Source organism: Suncus etruscus, chromosome 16 (assembly GCF_024139225.1).
Source record: "Suncus etruscus isolate mSunEtr1 chromosome 16, mSunEtr1.pri.cur, whole genome shotgun sequence".
Taxonomy (NCBI): Eukaryota; Metazoa; Chordata; class Mammalia; order Eulipotyphla; family Soricidae; genus Suncus; species Suncus etruscus.
In genome coordinates, this window is record NC_064863.1 from 56,409,134 (window position 1) to 56,425,630 (window position 16,497).

Here is a 16,497-nt window from a genome sequence, read left to right on the forward strand (position 1 = left end):
TGCTCCTGGCAGGCTCGGGGGACCATATAGGATGCCGGGATTCAAACCACTGACCTTCTGAATGCAAGGCAAACGCCTTACCTTCATGCTATCTCTCCGGCCCCTATAAGTAGTTGTAATGTCTTAATTTTACCAAGTTTATAATAACTTCTTGATGTTTTTGTCCACAGTGGTACTTGGAGATATACGTTGGTCACCCCAGTTCCACGTTGTAATGCTTTACTATATTAGACTTAGAAGTCAGGGTTCATTATGATAATGTCACTACAAAAGTTCTAATTTATTCATATTTGGGGGGGGGGGTTTGGGCCATACCTGGCAGTGTTAAGGGGTTACTTCTGCACTCAGAAGTCTCCCCTGGCAGGTTTGGGGGGCCACATGGAATGTTGGGAATCAAACCTAAGTCTGTCCTGGGTCAGCCACATGCAAGGCAAATGCCCCTAATCTATTAATTTTCTACTTGATTATTTCTGCTAATATAATCTAATGTTTATGTCAACAGATAGCAATGGAATATACAAATGCATGCATGAACTGTTACAGAGCTTATTCATTGAATATATTATTGTAATCTATTTTCATTTGTAGATAGTTTACCATTATACCATAATGCTCATATTATTAGATTGCTTTTAGAAAAGTAATCTGAATACTCAAGACCCACTAGACAGTATCTCATTGTATAGACTCTTCTTATAGTACTCATTACCATATCACTTAGCCTTCTAGACTTAAAAATTATGATTGATTTTACGAATGCTCTTTTCGAATAAGAGCACTAATTACAGAAAACTGACTTTGACAACCATGACTGGGCAGAAATTACCTTGAAACCATTAAGGAAAATCCTACCATAGGCTGTAGCCCAGGACTCTTACAAAAATCAAGATTACTTAGTACAGAGGCCCAATTTTGACAACAGAGACTGAGCAGAACCTTTGGAACCATAAATTCCTAGACATCGGCTTAGGGAACGAGCAAAAAATTGGAGCACATGATACAGAAAACTGAACACACCAACAATGATGGAACAGAACCTCTAGAACTGTAAGGACTCTATCCTAGGCCTTGTCCTAAGACCTGTGCAAATACCAAGATTGCTAGCTATAGTGGCCTGATTTTCTCATCTTCAACCAAGTGGAAAGTTTCCTGACACCACAAAAAAAAAAGAAAAAAGAAAAAAAAACCAGGGATATGGCGATGAGTATGTAAGTATGTATGGAGCCAGTAGTTATTCCCATGACAATATGCTTCAAGAGTGGAGAAGCCCTGAATCCCTTAGGCCACGGGAATTTCCTTCCTTCCCCAATACTTACTGTGCCTATGCAAAAAAGAAAAATAAAAGTGGGGAGAACACCAAACCCTGCCATTCCAGCATTCCTTTTTCTTGTTTTGTGTGTTTTGTTTTGTTTGTTTCTGATATTATTTTCCCTCTCCTTTTTCTTCCACTTTTTTCCTTCTCTTTCACTCTTGTGGATATTATTTGATGATTTTTGTTTAGTAGTTGATACAAAATTTTTCTTCTATTTTCCTTAACCTTTTTATCTCCAACAGAATAGCATAACTTGAATCATTCAATTGAAGGGGGAAATGATGATACCAGGATCAGTCATATGAACATGTAGTGCAAATAAAAAATGACCAGACTAGAACACCAAACCCAAAGTCAATGACAGAATAGATACCCAATCTACAACAAGCTCTAAAGTGGAGACCAGTTACACTAGTATTCTGGGGGGTAAAAGAGGGAGATATAGGAGACTGCTGGGAACAGGAGGTGAGGGAGGACAACATTGGTGGTGGGAATGCCCTTCATTCATTGTCACTATGCACCGTAAATAATTCTGTGTAATGCACTTCAGTTACAATAAAAAAAAAATCACAAATTCTTCATGTGTAAATCAAATTAAGGCTATTTGAGATCCCAATAATATCCTCATCTGTGTTAGCTTTCAAACAGTAAATAATTAGTTTGAAAAATAGTCTATTGATCTATGTAAATTTGACTAAACTGGTTCACCTCAATTTAATAATATCCTTCAGGATGCAGAAACCAAATTCATGGTTACTTAATCTGATATTAAATAATAAAGGTCAATATAATTTACTGTTAATAATGGTTATAAGCAGACATGTTTTTCCCTAGCCTCAATAAAATAACTTTTTCACAAAAGAAAAAAAGAATGCTCTTTTCACAATCTAACCCTTGAAGACTTTCTTCAGTAAAGTTTACCCTCACCAATCATGATTAGCCTAGAAAATGGAAAACCTTTCCATCTGACTTGCTGGCTTTGTTTTTTTAAGTACAGTATTCTGTCCCATTTCACCTGGGTCAGCTTTTTAACTGTAACCCATGGATCCATCCTCAGTGTCTGTCTATGTGTGCTCATGAGTGTAAGTGTTGGCTATTTCAATGTCAGTCTAATTCCTTCTGTAATATATAAATGTCTATGTTGTATCGTCCTTCCTCCTGTCATATATAACTGTTCCTTCCCCCCATTGCTTACCACCTAAGAAATTATTTTCTACCCCTTCACTTTTTAAACCCCCATCTGTTATTTCCCTCCATTTAACCTTTTTGTCCTCAATTCTTAACTCCTCATGAAGCAGAATGTTCGCCCACCTCAGCCAGCTGCCAAACAGCTCCTAAAGTGAAGAGATAAATTCTTAGCCTGAGAAGAAACTGATAGTCTACTGCTACTGATTTGCTCTTGGAAACTCCTTTTCCCCCACCTCTCTTCACTGTGGATTTTTGCTTGCTACCTGAGTTGGTTTTTGAGAAGCCCCATCTCAGGGACATTTCTTTATATGTGACTGCTGGGAGCCATTTTTGACTTCACAAGACTAACTCACAGATTAAAGCTGTGCTCTGGATTTTACTCCCACTCATCAGACTACTTCAAAGGACTTAAAGAGGCCATGTATATCTCCTTTGAATAGTTTTTTAGATGTATTTTCTTAATAGGTATAATTCTTATTGAATAGCCATATAGCAGCAATTTTCCCATTGGGGGGGGATCTTTTTAGTAGGAAATTCTAGTAGATAAGCTTCTCCAGTGTTTAGAGTTCATGTTAGAACTAGGGTATGGGATTTGTTGGGCTTGTTACTTCTACTTCATATGCATCAGTAATATTTTTTTATAAATTTTCTTTATTTAAATAAAATGCATCACAGCGACCTGTGCACAGCAGGTCACACACACAGCAGTTGAGTGTTTGCCTTGCATGTGGCCAATCTAGGACAGACCTTGATTTGATCTCCCAGCATCCCATATGGTCCCCCAAGCCAGGAGCAATTTCTGATTGCATAGCCAAGAATAAACCCTGAGCATCACAAAGTGTGCCCTAAAAAGCAAAGTGCAAGTAGAAGGAGAAGGAGGAAGGAAGAGGAGGAGGAAGAAGAAGAAGAAGAAAGAAGGAGGAGGAGGAAGAAGAAGAAGAAGAAGAAGAAGGAGAAGGAGAAGAAGAAAAGACGAAGAAGAAGCGAAGAAGAAGAAGAAGAAGAAGAAGAAGAAGAAGAAAAGACAAAGAAGAAGCGAAGAAGAAGAAGAAGAAGAAGAAGAAGAAGAAGAAGAAGAAGAAAAGACGAAGAAGAAGCGAAGAAGAAGAAGAAGAAGTAGAAGTAGTAGAAGAAGAAGAAGAAGAAGAAGAAGAAGAAGAAGAAGAAGAAGAAGAAGAAGAAGAAGAAGAAGAAGAAGAAGAAGAAGAAGAAGACACATCATTCATTGATCTGTGCAAAATCCAAGATCACTACAGAAGACTGACTTTGACAACCATGATTGGACAGCATTTATCCTGGGACCAATAAGAAAGATCCTAGCCTAGGCTTTGGCCTAGGATTTGAACAATACCAAGGTCTCTGATTCCAGAGGTCTGACTTTGACAGCTGCAACTGAGAAAAACTTCTGGAATCATAATGAAAGACTCTAACCTAGGCTTTATCCTAGGATCTGTGCAAAAACCAAGACCACTAACTATAGAAGACTGACAATAGTGAAAGAACAGAACTTCTAGAACCATAAAGAAGGCTCTATCCTAGACTTCGTCCAATGACCTGAACAAATATTAAGATATCTAGCTAGAGACATCTGATTTTATCTTCTACAACTAAGCTGAAAGTTTCCCGGCACCATAAAAAAACCTTGGGGTATGAAAATGAGTATGTATTTGGGGCCAGAGTGGTGGCGCTAGAGGTAAGGCTTCTTCCTTGCAAGTGCCAGCCTAGGATGGACCGTGGTTCAATCTCCCAGAGTCCTATATGGTCCCCCCAAGCCAAGAGCGATTTCTGAATGCATAGCCAGAAGTAACCCCTGAGATCACCGGTGTAGCCCAAAAAAAGCCCCCCCCCCCAAATGAGTGTGTATGGAGCCAGTAGTTGTTCCCATGACAGTATGCTTCAAGGGCAGAGAAATCCTGTTTCTTTTAGGCCAAAGGAATTCCCTATCTAATTTCCCCAATACTCACTGTGCCTATGCCCAAAAAAAAAAAAAAAAAAAAAAGCCCAAATCCTTCCTTCCTTTTTTGGGGGGAGGGGGGGTTATTGTGGTTATTATTTGGTTATTGTTGTTTTGTTGTTGTGCTTTTTGTATTTGCTGGTTTGGTTTTTTTGTTTGTTTTTTGTTGTTGTTATGTTTTTCTTCTTATTTCCCTTTCTTCTTTTAAGTTGATATTTATAACCTCTAGATGAACTCCTCCCATTTGTTTTTCTTTTTTTTTTTTCATTTTTTCCAACAGAATCAAATAACTTAAATCATTTTGTTCTGCCTCATAAATTCGGGGGAAATGGATGGTACCAGGACCAAACAGTCATATGAACATTGAGTGGAAATAAAAAGTGATCAGACTGAAACACCAAATCCAAAGTCAATGACAACAGAATTGATACCCAATCTACAACTAACTAGTCACCGAGGGGACTAGTAGTCTGTGGGGCAAAGGAAGGAGGAGGGAGATATGGATGCATGTTGGGAACAGGGGTAGAGGGAGGACAATGCTGGTGGTGGGAAAACCCTGATTTATGAACCTTAAAATTACTGTGAAATATTCATAATCACTTGTCACAATAAAAATTATGTTTAAAAAAAGATATAGTTAATTCTTTCTCTGGCCTTACTGAGCGCTGTGTTCTCCCTGCTCATAATGATGACCTTTCCTGATAGGCTGTGAATACATAGATGAGAGAGAGCTAAACAAATGGGAGGGTGATGCAAATATTCCTGTTGCCTTATAATAGTAAAGTTTTTATATTAGTAAAGATTTTTCCAGACCTCAGAATTTTACAAAGGTTTCAGTGATTATTTGATGTTTCTTATTTCTTACATTACAACCTGCCACTTTTTCCTTTTCTTTACTAACTTAACTTAGACTTAAAGATGTATGTGAGACTGTACCAAGACATATTCTAAAACAGATACTAGAACATTCTCCACCACATTTTAGAATAAAGATGTTTACCTTAGTTTGTCCCTTTGATTTTTCTTCCTGAAGGCTGTATTATTACCCAGAAGGTTCTTTAATTTTGAATGAGAATAGATTTCTGGCAGGCTTATCTCACTCACTGTTTCACTCTGAAGGCTCTTTCTTGTCTAATCTGAGAGGTAGGTAGTATTAAGTCTAAGGCTTTCACAGTCTTGAGTTTAAAAGATCAGCAAAATTTCACTTAAAGGAGTTTTATACAGAATTTCTAACTCTGCCTGAAATGGAAGTTTAAAAAGTAACCATAAGGATGAAAAAAGTGATATAGTTTTAGAAGTATGTATTTTGGTTTTAAAAATAAACAATTGAAAATATACTAAGGCATGAAATGATTATGTTAATAGTTAAACAAAATTTTACACATACAAACTCAAATTATTTCTAGATAATCCACAGGTTTGATTCAGTATTGGATATCTATATGTATAAATATTTATCAAGTTAATTTTAATACAGCTTAGTTAAATTAATATGTAGATTGTGCTTCTCATTTTTTACTTTGCACTAATTTATTTTCAAAATTTACTATAGAATTACTTTATTTAAGCAATGTGCTTACAAAATTATTTATGATTGACTCAGTCAAACAATATACACCACCAGTGTATATTTGCTGATACCAATGTCCCTAGTTTCTCTCCAACCTCCCCACTGCCTGCCTCTTTGCCGACATTTTACTTCCCTCATTGTCTCTTCTTTTCTCCCCTTTTTACACTGTAGTTTGCACTATTATTAATGAAGGGATATGTATCATGTTTATTACTTTGTCCCCTTTAAGCACCTCATTTTTTTTTTCAAAATGATCAGTTCCAACTATCATTGTCATAGTGCAAACATTACTATCAATGTACTGCTCCACTATTTGTGGCAAGCTTTCTACCATGGAAGATACTCCTGGCTCTCATCTATATTGTTTCTGGAAATTATTACCATACTATCTTATTTTTTTAAATCCCACAAAACAGTGATACTATTCTATGTATATCCCTCTCCATCTAACTCATTTCATCCAGCATAATAATCTCCATATCCATCTGTGTATAAGCAAATTTCATGACTGAATATTTCTTAATAGCTTCATAGTATTTCATGGTGTATATGTAGCACAATTTCTTTAGCCACTCATCAGTTCTTGGGCACTTGTGGTGTTTCCAGATTCTGGCTATTGTAAATAGTACTGAGGCAAACATAGGAATGCACAGGGCTTTTCTGTATGGTGTTTTTTGATTCTTAGTTTATATACCTAAGAGTGGTATTGCTGGATCATAAGGAAGTTCAATAAAACTTAATCAGGCTGCATTCCCAGAAGCAGTGAATGAGAGTCCCATTCTCTCTGTATGAGCACCAGCACTGGTTTTTCTTGTTCTTTTAATTGTGAACCAGTGTCTGTGGTGTGAGATGATATTTTATCATTGTTTTAATTTGGATCTCCCTGAGGATTAGTGATGTGGAGCACGTTTTTATAATTTTTCTTATTTAAAGAAAATGCATCAAAGGGGCTGATGTGATAGCACAGTGGTTGGGCATTTGCCTTGCATGCAGCTGACCCAGGACAGACCTGAGTATGATCCTCAGTGTCCCTTATGGTCCCCCAAGCCAGGAGCAATTTCTGAGCACATAGCCAGGGAGTAATCTTGGAGCATCACCAGGTGTGACCCAAAAACCAAAAAAAAAAAAAAAGGTAAAAAAAAGAAAAGAAAATACATCATATATTTGACATAACTGATAGTAATACATTTGTTTTAAGAAGAAAGCAGAGTTATTAAAAATAAAAGGAAAACTGAAAGAAAAAGAAAATGGAAGAGAAGAAAAAGAAAAAATTCAGTGACAAGTATATTTGTGAAAATTATTGTATCTCCAATAAAGTCATTAATACAATAGCATATGATTTAGTAAGCTCTATTTTTTAAAGATAAGAGATAAAAATACAGTAAAAGGGTATGTGTGTCTGTATGTGGCAGTTGTTGTTTGCATAGGCACAACAAAATATGGGAGAAATAGAAAGGAAAAACCTTTGACCTAAAAACAGGGAGACCATACCTATAAAGAATTATAGCATAAGATCAACTCCAGGCTCAACGCATATTAGATTGTCCAATCCCAAAGTCTTTCTCTGTGGTCCCTGTAAAAGCTCTTCACAATCACAGTTGTTGCTGTCAGGTTTCTGTAGTTGAGACTCTGGTTTTTGTACAGATCCTATCAAGGTGACAAAGAGCATTTAGGTGCCAATGCAGAGAATCCTGCCCTGAAAGCAAGTTGTTGCTGTTACTAAGTCATCTGGGTGTCATAAGAACCATCTCTGGTATAAGTCAATGCCAGGGCAGCAGCAGAGCCTTCTTCCCTGGCAGAAGTTTGATTCCTGGAAATGGTGTAGAAAACCATAGTTATTTCCATAGATGGTATCCAAGGTTCAGGGGTGAATAGTCAATGTCTGATCTTCTGAAGCCTAAGCCAAATCACTATGATGAGAATTCAGGATGTAAGGCCCCGCTGCAGTATAAAATTTATGTGTTCCTATCTCTATTAGATAAGAATTTGTTTGTACACATAATATTTCCCCATTTATGTCATGATATTTCCCCCATTTTAATGTGCCTATGCAAAAACATAACGTAACCATCTTCCCTCCACCCCTGATTGTAGTAATGGGTAAAAAATAAAATTAAAGTCATTACTTTTTTTCAACCCAGAATTAGAGAGATTGTTAAGTTTTCAATGTGCTCTTTTTTCTTGAGTATTTATATAACCAGAAAAATATTATTACAGTGAGTACAGATAAAAGATGACATAGAAAGAAACAGAAAGTAAAAGGAGATAAGGAATAGTACATAGGATCTATACATAGTATAGTATAGGTATATAAGACTTACTTTTCATCTTTTTTACTTTTGTTTGGGGGCATACATGCACATCTGACAGTACTTAAGGGTTACTCGTTGCTCTGCTTTCAGAAAACATTCCTATGGGCTTGGAAACCATGTGGTATATCAGGGGTTGAACCAGGTTGGCCGCATGCAAGATAATACGCTTTACCCACTATATTAAACCTCCAAACTCTAGTTTTATCTTTGAAGTTCTTAGAATTCCCAGGTTACCTACAACAATTCCTCTGATTGTAAAAAAAAATATTCTCAGAGCTTGAATAAATACCTGTGTTAGAGATGGCTTGCTGTCTCTTGGAACAGAAAGAAATGTAGACTAAATTATCAAGATACTTGCAGCAATAAGAAAAATATACTAACAGTATCTAAAACTTTAGTAATATATATTGTTGCCAAACCCTATTTTTCAAAATGCAACCAAGTTCTTTTATGATTTTATTTTGTAACTAATTTTATAAGATTTACTTTTTCCATTTATTGGTTTTGGGACACACTTATTTATGCTTAGTGCTTACTCCTGGCTCTGCACTCAGGGATTATCCCTGACAGTATGAAAGGGACTGTATGAGATGTTGGTGATCACATCTGGATAATTCTCTTACCAGCTGTTCTATCTCTCCAGCTCATAATTATATAGGATTTTTCCAGTCTTATATAGTCTTATGGTCACAAAATGGCTGTCATATACTTTAGTATCAGATTCTCACATCACAGCACCCAAAGAAAAAAGTGAGAAATAGAAAATATCAGTCTGATAAAAACCGGCTAACCTTTGCAAAAGCTGGCTCCCTGTGTGTGACACCAGGCGGGGAAAATCCGCGAAAGTACACCGGCCCAGTGGGGCTCAGCTGTGAAAGACTGTGAGTGTGACCTGTCTATGTCTGTCTACTGTCCTCTTGCGTGAAACTCTTGCGAGTGGGGCAAAAAGAGGCTCAGAGGAGCACGGTTTCGCTACGCGGCCGTGCACTCTTTCTAAGGAAAGAACTCCATTGCAACAAGAAGGAAAAATCACACTAAGAACGGCGCTATATCACAGAAGCAAACATTTCTCTCTGGACTGTCTTCTCTGTTGCATGCTCGGGCCTAAGATTTGACCCAGTGTGAGGCTTCATCCACGGAGGACTCCCCTCCCTTAGAGGCAAGTCAGCCCATCCAGAAAGGGAGGAGCCAGAGGAGTGTGCTGCCTACATCATATAGACAATGAATATCACTACAACACGTAGAAAAACCCACAATACAAGTGTGACAATGGGGAAACAACGCAGGCCAGCATCAGACATAGAGAATGAAGATGACAATTCTGAGGACCAGATAATGACTGAACAACTAATCAATCTCTCAGATAAGGACTTTAGACTAGCAATATGGAAGGTGCTCAACAGACTCCAAGAAACCATGGATCGAGTTGAACAGAACACTAATAAGAACCAAGAAAATATGAAGGCAGAAATGACAAAACTCCAAACTGAAATAACATGTCAACTAACAGGACTGAAAAAGTCAGTAAACGAAGTGAATGACAAAATGGATAAGCTCTGGGACAGGGTATCAGAAGCTGAGAATAGACTTGGTGCTGTGGAAGATGAGATACATAACAATTCCATACAGCAGGAGAGATTGGACAAAAAACTTAAAGCAAATGAGCAGACAATGGAAAAATTAGTCAAAGAATGGGAACAGACGAAAATAGAAGTCTATGATAAGATCAACAGAAACAACTTAAGAATCATTGGAGTCCCAGAGACCCAGGAAGAATCAATGGTCAAGAACATCATTAAAGAGAAACTTCCAGAGCTAAAGAATATAGGTGATCAAATCCTGCATGCCCGAAGAGTACCAACCAAAAGAGACCCCAGAAAAACCACCCCAAGACACATCCTAGTCACAATGACAAATCCCACAGATAGAGACAGAATTCTGAAAACAGCAAGATCAAAAGGGGAAATCATGTTCAAGCAAGCTTCCCTGAGATTTACAGCAGACCTGTCACCAGAAACGCTCAATGCCAGAAAGCAGTGGTGGGATATTGTGACAAGACTGAATGAAATGAATGCTTCACCCAGAATACTATACCCAGCAAAACTCACTTTCCGGTTTGATGGAAGAATACATGGTTTCACAGACAAAAAACAGCTCAGAAACTTCACACACACAAAGCCAGTCTTAAGAGAAAAACTGAAAGACCTAATCTAAGACAAGACTACCCAAAAGACACACCAAATTTTGAAATAAAGATGGCGTTAAATCCCAGGACAATTCTTTCTCTCAACGTCAATGGACTAAATACACCAGTTAAGAGACACAGAGTGGCTAAATGGATCAAAAAACTCAATCCAACCTTCTGCTGCCTACAAGAAACGCACCTGAATAGTCAGAACAAACATAGACTCAAAATAAAAGGCTGGAGAAAAGTTATCCAAGCAAACAACACCCATAAAAAAGCTGGAGTGGCCATACTAATATCAGATAATGCAAACTTTATACTCAGGAAGGTTGTAAGGGACAAAGACGGACATTTTATATTAATCAAGGGGTACGTAGAGCAGGAAGAATTCACTCTCCTAAACATATATGCACTGAATGAGGGGCCAGCAAAATATTTAATACAACTGTTGACAAATCTGAAAAATAATATCAACAACAACACAATAATTGTGGGGGACCTAAACACGGCTTTGTCAACACTGGACAGGTCAACCAGACTGAAACCCAACAAGAATATACTAGACCTGAGGAGAGAAATGGAAGAAAGAGGCCTAGTGGATATATATAGGACACTCCATCCCCAGAAACCTGGATACACATTCTTCTCCAATGTACATGGGACATTCTCCAGGATAGACTACATGCTGGCACATAAAACATACCTCCATAAGATCAAGAGGATAGAAATTTTGCAGACTACCTTCGCTGACCACAAGGCTCTGAAATTATTTGTGAACTCCAAAGGGACTCAGAAGAAACACTTTAACACCTGGAAGTTAAACAGCCTCATGCTCAATAACCAGTGGGTCCGAGATGAAATCAAGGAGGAAATCAAAAGGTTCCTGGAAACAAATGACAATAAAGACACAAACACTCAGAACTTATGGGACACAGCAAAAGCAGTACTGAGAGGAAAATTTATAGCTTTGCAAGCACACATCAGGAAGGAAGAAGGAGCTTACCTGAGTAGCTTAATGACACAGCTAATAGAACTAGAAAATGCTCAACAAAAGAACCCAAGAGTAGGAAGACAGAAGGAAATAACAAAGCTGAGAGCAGAAATCAACGAAGTGGAAACTCAAAAAACAATCCGAAAGATCAACGAAAGCAAAAGTTGGTTCTTTGAAAAAATAAACAAGATTGATAGACCACTGGCAAACCTAACAAAGAAAGAGAGAGAGAGAAACTTGATAACTCATATCAGGAATGAAAAAGGAGAGATCACTACTGATATGACAGAGATTCAAAGGGTAATCAGAAACTACTTTGAAAAACTCTACGCCACTAAAAATGAGAACCTGGAAGAAATGGATAAATTCTTGGACTCTTATAATCTTCCACGGTTGAAGGAAGAGGATGTAGCATATCTAAACACCCCCATCACCATTGATGAAATTAAAACAGTAATCAAATGTCTGCCGAAAAACAAAAGCCCAGGTCCAGATGGATTCACTAATGAATTCTATCAAACTTTCCAAGAGGAACTACTGCCAATCTTGGCAAGACTCTTTCATGAAATTGAACAAACAGAAACACTTCCAAATAGCTTTTATGAAGCCAACATCACCTTGATACCTAAACCAGACAGAGACGCTACCAAAAAAGAAAATTACAGACCAATATCACTGATGAATGCAGATGCAAAGATCCTCAACAAAATCCTGGCAAATAGGATTCAATGCCTCGTTAAGAAGATCATCCACTACGATCAAGTAGGTTTCATCCCAGGAATGCAAGGCTGGTTTAACATCCGTAAATCTATCAACATAATACACAACATCAATAACAAGAAAAATAAAAACCACATGATCATATCAATAGATGCAGAGAAAGCATTTGATAAGGTCCAACACCCATTCTTGATCAAAACTCTCAGCAAGATGGGAATGGAGGGAACCTTTCTCAATATAGTGAAGGCCATCTACCACAAGCCAGTGGCAAATATTATCCTCAATGGAGAAAAACTGAAAGCCTTCCCTCTAAATTCTGGCACAAGACAAGGCTGTCCTCTCTCACCACTCCTATTCAACATAGCACTGGAAGTACTTGCTATAGCGATTAGGCAAGAAAAGGATATCAAGGGAATCCAGATAGGAAAGGAAGAAGTCAAGCTCTCACTGTTTGCAGATGACATGATACTCTACTTAGAAAACCCTAAAGACTCTATCAAAAAGCTTCTAGAAACAATAGACTCATATAGCAAGGTGGCAGGCTACAAAATTAACACACAAAAATCAATGGCCTTTCTATATACCAATAGTAATAAGGATGAAATGGACATTAAGAAAACAACCCCATTCACAATAGTACCACACAAACTCAAATATCTTGGAATCAACTTGACTAAATATGTGAAGGACCTATACAAAGAAAACTATAAAACTCTGCTCCAAGAAATAAGAGAGGACACACGGAAATGGAAACACATACCCTGCTCATGGATTGGCAGGATTAACATCATCAAAATGTCAATACTCCCCAAGGCATTATACAGATTTAATGCCATCCCTCTAAAGATACCCATGACATTCTTCAAAGAAGTGGATCAGACACTTTTGAAATTCATTTGGAACAATAAACACCCTCGAATAGCTAAAGCAATCATTGGGAAAAAGAATATGGGAGGAATTACTTTTCCCAACTTTAAACTGTACTACAAAGCAACAGTTATCAAAACAGCATGGTATTGGAATAAGGATAGGTCCTCAGATCAGTGGAATAGGCTTGAATACTCAGAAAATGTTCCCCAGAGATACAACCATCTAATTTTTGATAAAGGAGCAGGAAATCCTAAATGGAGCAGGGAAAGCCTCTTCAACAAGTGGTGTTGGCACAATTGGATAGCCACTTGCAAAAAATTAAACTTAGACCCCCAGCTAACATCATGTACAAAGGTAAAATCCAAATGGATTAAAGACCTCGATATCAGCCCCAAAACCATAAGATATATAGAACAGCACATAGGCAAAACACTCCAGGACATTACAGGCATCTTCAAGGAGGAAACTGCACTCTCCAAGCAAGTGAAAGCAGAGATTAACAGATGGGAATATATTAAGCTGAGAAGCTTCTGCACCTCAAAGGAAATAGTGCCCAGGATACAAGAGCCACCCACTGAGTGGGAGAAACTATTCACCCAATACCCATCAGATAAGGGGCTAATCTCCAAAATATACAAGGCACTGACAGAACTTTACAAGAAAAAAACATCTAACCCCATCAAAAAATGGGGAGAAGAAATGAACAGACACTTTGACAAAGAAGAAATACGCATGGCCAAAAGACACATGAAAAAATGTTCCACATCACTAATCATCAGGGAGATGCAAATCAAAACAACGATGAGATACCACCTCACACCCCAGAGAATGGCACACATCACAAAGAATGAGAATAAACAGTGTTGGCGGGGATGTGGAGAGAAAGGAACTCTTATCCACTGCTGGTGGGAATGCTGTCTAGTTCAACCTTTATGGAAAGCGATATGGAGATTCCTCCAAAAACTGGAAATCAAGCTCCCATACGATCCAGCTATACCACTCCTAGGAATATACCCTAGGAACACAAAAATACAATACAAAAACCCCTTCCTTACACCTATATTCATTGCAGCTCTATTTACCATAGCAAGACTCTGGAAACAACCAAGATGCCCTTCAACAGACGAATGGCTAAAGAAACTGTGGTACATATACACAATGGAATATTATGCAGCTGTCAGGAGAGATGAAGTCATGAAATTTTCCTATACATGGATGTACATGGAATCTATTATGCTGAGTGAAATAAGTCAGAGAGAGAGAGAAAAACGCAGAATGGTCTCACTCATCTATGGGTTTTAAGAAAAATGAAAGACACCCTTGTAATAATAATTTTCAGACACAAAAGAGAAAAGAGCTGGAAGTTCCAGCTCACCTCAGGAAGCTCACCACAAAGACTGATGAGTTTAGTTAGAGAAATAACTACATTTTGAACTGTCCTAATATTGAGAATGTATGAGGGAAATGTAGAGCCTGTTTAGGGTACAGGCGGGGGTTGGGTGGGGAGGAGGGAGATTTGGGACTTGGGTGATGGGAATGTTGCACTGGTGATGGGTGGTGTTCCTTTTATGACTGAAACCCAAACACAATCATGTATGTAATCAAGGTGTTTAAATAAAAAAAAAATTAAAAAAAAATAAAATAAAATATAACATCTGGAAAAAAAAAAAAGAAAATATCAGTCTGTCTCTTAACAGAAGGAAATGAGTTCCAAGAGGATCCTGTGCAAATGTCTTCTTATATCACATTAGATAGATGTGAGAGACATACTGACTTTTGTCTCACATGACAGTACATTACCGATATCAGCCTGGGAACAAAGAAGCAAAAAATTGATATTGAAATAAGTAACCAGCAACACACACACACACACACACACACACACACACACACACACATACACACGTGCACACACGCACAAATTTCTCAAGAAATTTAAAGTTCAAGAATTATCATTTTATCATATTTTAGCATCAATTCTTAAATGATTATGATATATTTTAATTCTATAAAGTTAATGTAATACTTAAAAATTTCATTGTATGGGGCCGGGAAGATGACACTAGAGGTAAGGTGTCTGCATTGCAAGTGCTAGCATAATCCCCCCGCGTCCCATATGGTCCCCCCAAGCCAGGAGCAATTTCTGAGCTCATAACCAGAAGTAAGTGCTGAGCATCAAATGGGTGTGGTACAAAAACCAAACCAAAAATAAATAAGTAAATAAAAGTTCCTTACAAAAAATATTTAAAATAATTCAATGTAATCTCATAACATTCAGTGAAATAAATATAACTATAATTGCCATCATATTAGACATGGAGATTCATCTAAGATCTAAGTAATTCATACAAAGTTGTTTGGTTGGATAATATAGTACACAAATTTAACCTTAAGAAGTCATAGTCTTGGTCTTTGTGCTAATCCTAGGATGGGGCCTGGATATTGTCTTTTGTTGTGTTTCCAGAAGATCCATTCCGTTGCAATTGTCTCAGACATACCTCTGGAATTAGAGATCATGGTTGTTGTGCAGGTCATACCTCAAACCCTAGACTAGGGCTTTTTTATTGGTCCCAGGATACATACAGTCCGGTCATGGTTCTATCAGCCAGTCATCCACCAACTACAGAAAATGAATTAAAATGACACTGAGGGAACAGAACTTCTAGAACCACAAAGAAAGACTTCATCATAAGTTCCACTCCCTGACCTGTGCAGATACCTAGATCTCTAGATATAGAGGTTTGATTTTATCACCCAGGACGGAGCAGAAGTCTTCCATACACCACAAAAGCACCAAGGGGAGAGTAAATGAACCTGAAAGGAGTCTATAGTTAATCCCATGACATTATACTTCAAGTTTGGAGAATCCCTGTTTCTCTTAGGCCAAGGGAATTGCTTTTTGAATGACCCCAATATATACTGTGCCTGTGCAGGAGGGAAGAAAAAAGAAAAAAAAAAGGCAAAAAGCACAATTTTTTTTATTTATTTATCTAGTTTTTGCCAATTTATTTGTTTTGGTGTGGTTATTGAAGTTGTTTTCTCCGTTCATATTTATTTTTTCTTCTTTTCTTTTCTTCCTTTATGTGCTCTGCCATGTTTTTTATCTCAAGACCATGGCCTTTATGTGGTGCTTATCTTTATTGTTGAGTGTTCACTGGATATTTTATTTGACACTTCTTTTTATAATGTTGTGGTGTTCCACCTCCTTTTTCTCCTTCATCTCTCAAAACTAGGATGAGAGCTTCCAGAAGAACTTCACCCATTTTCGGCATATTTGATTTTTTTTTCCCAGTTTATTACTTTTCTCTTCTTCAAATAAAACCACATAACTTGAACTATCTAGTCCCGCCTCCCAATTAGAGCGGGAAATAAGGTGGGCACCAAGACCAAACAGG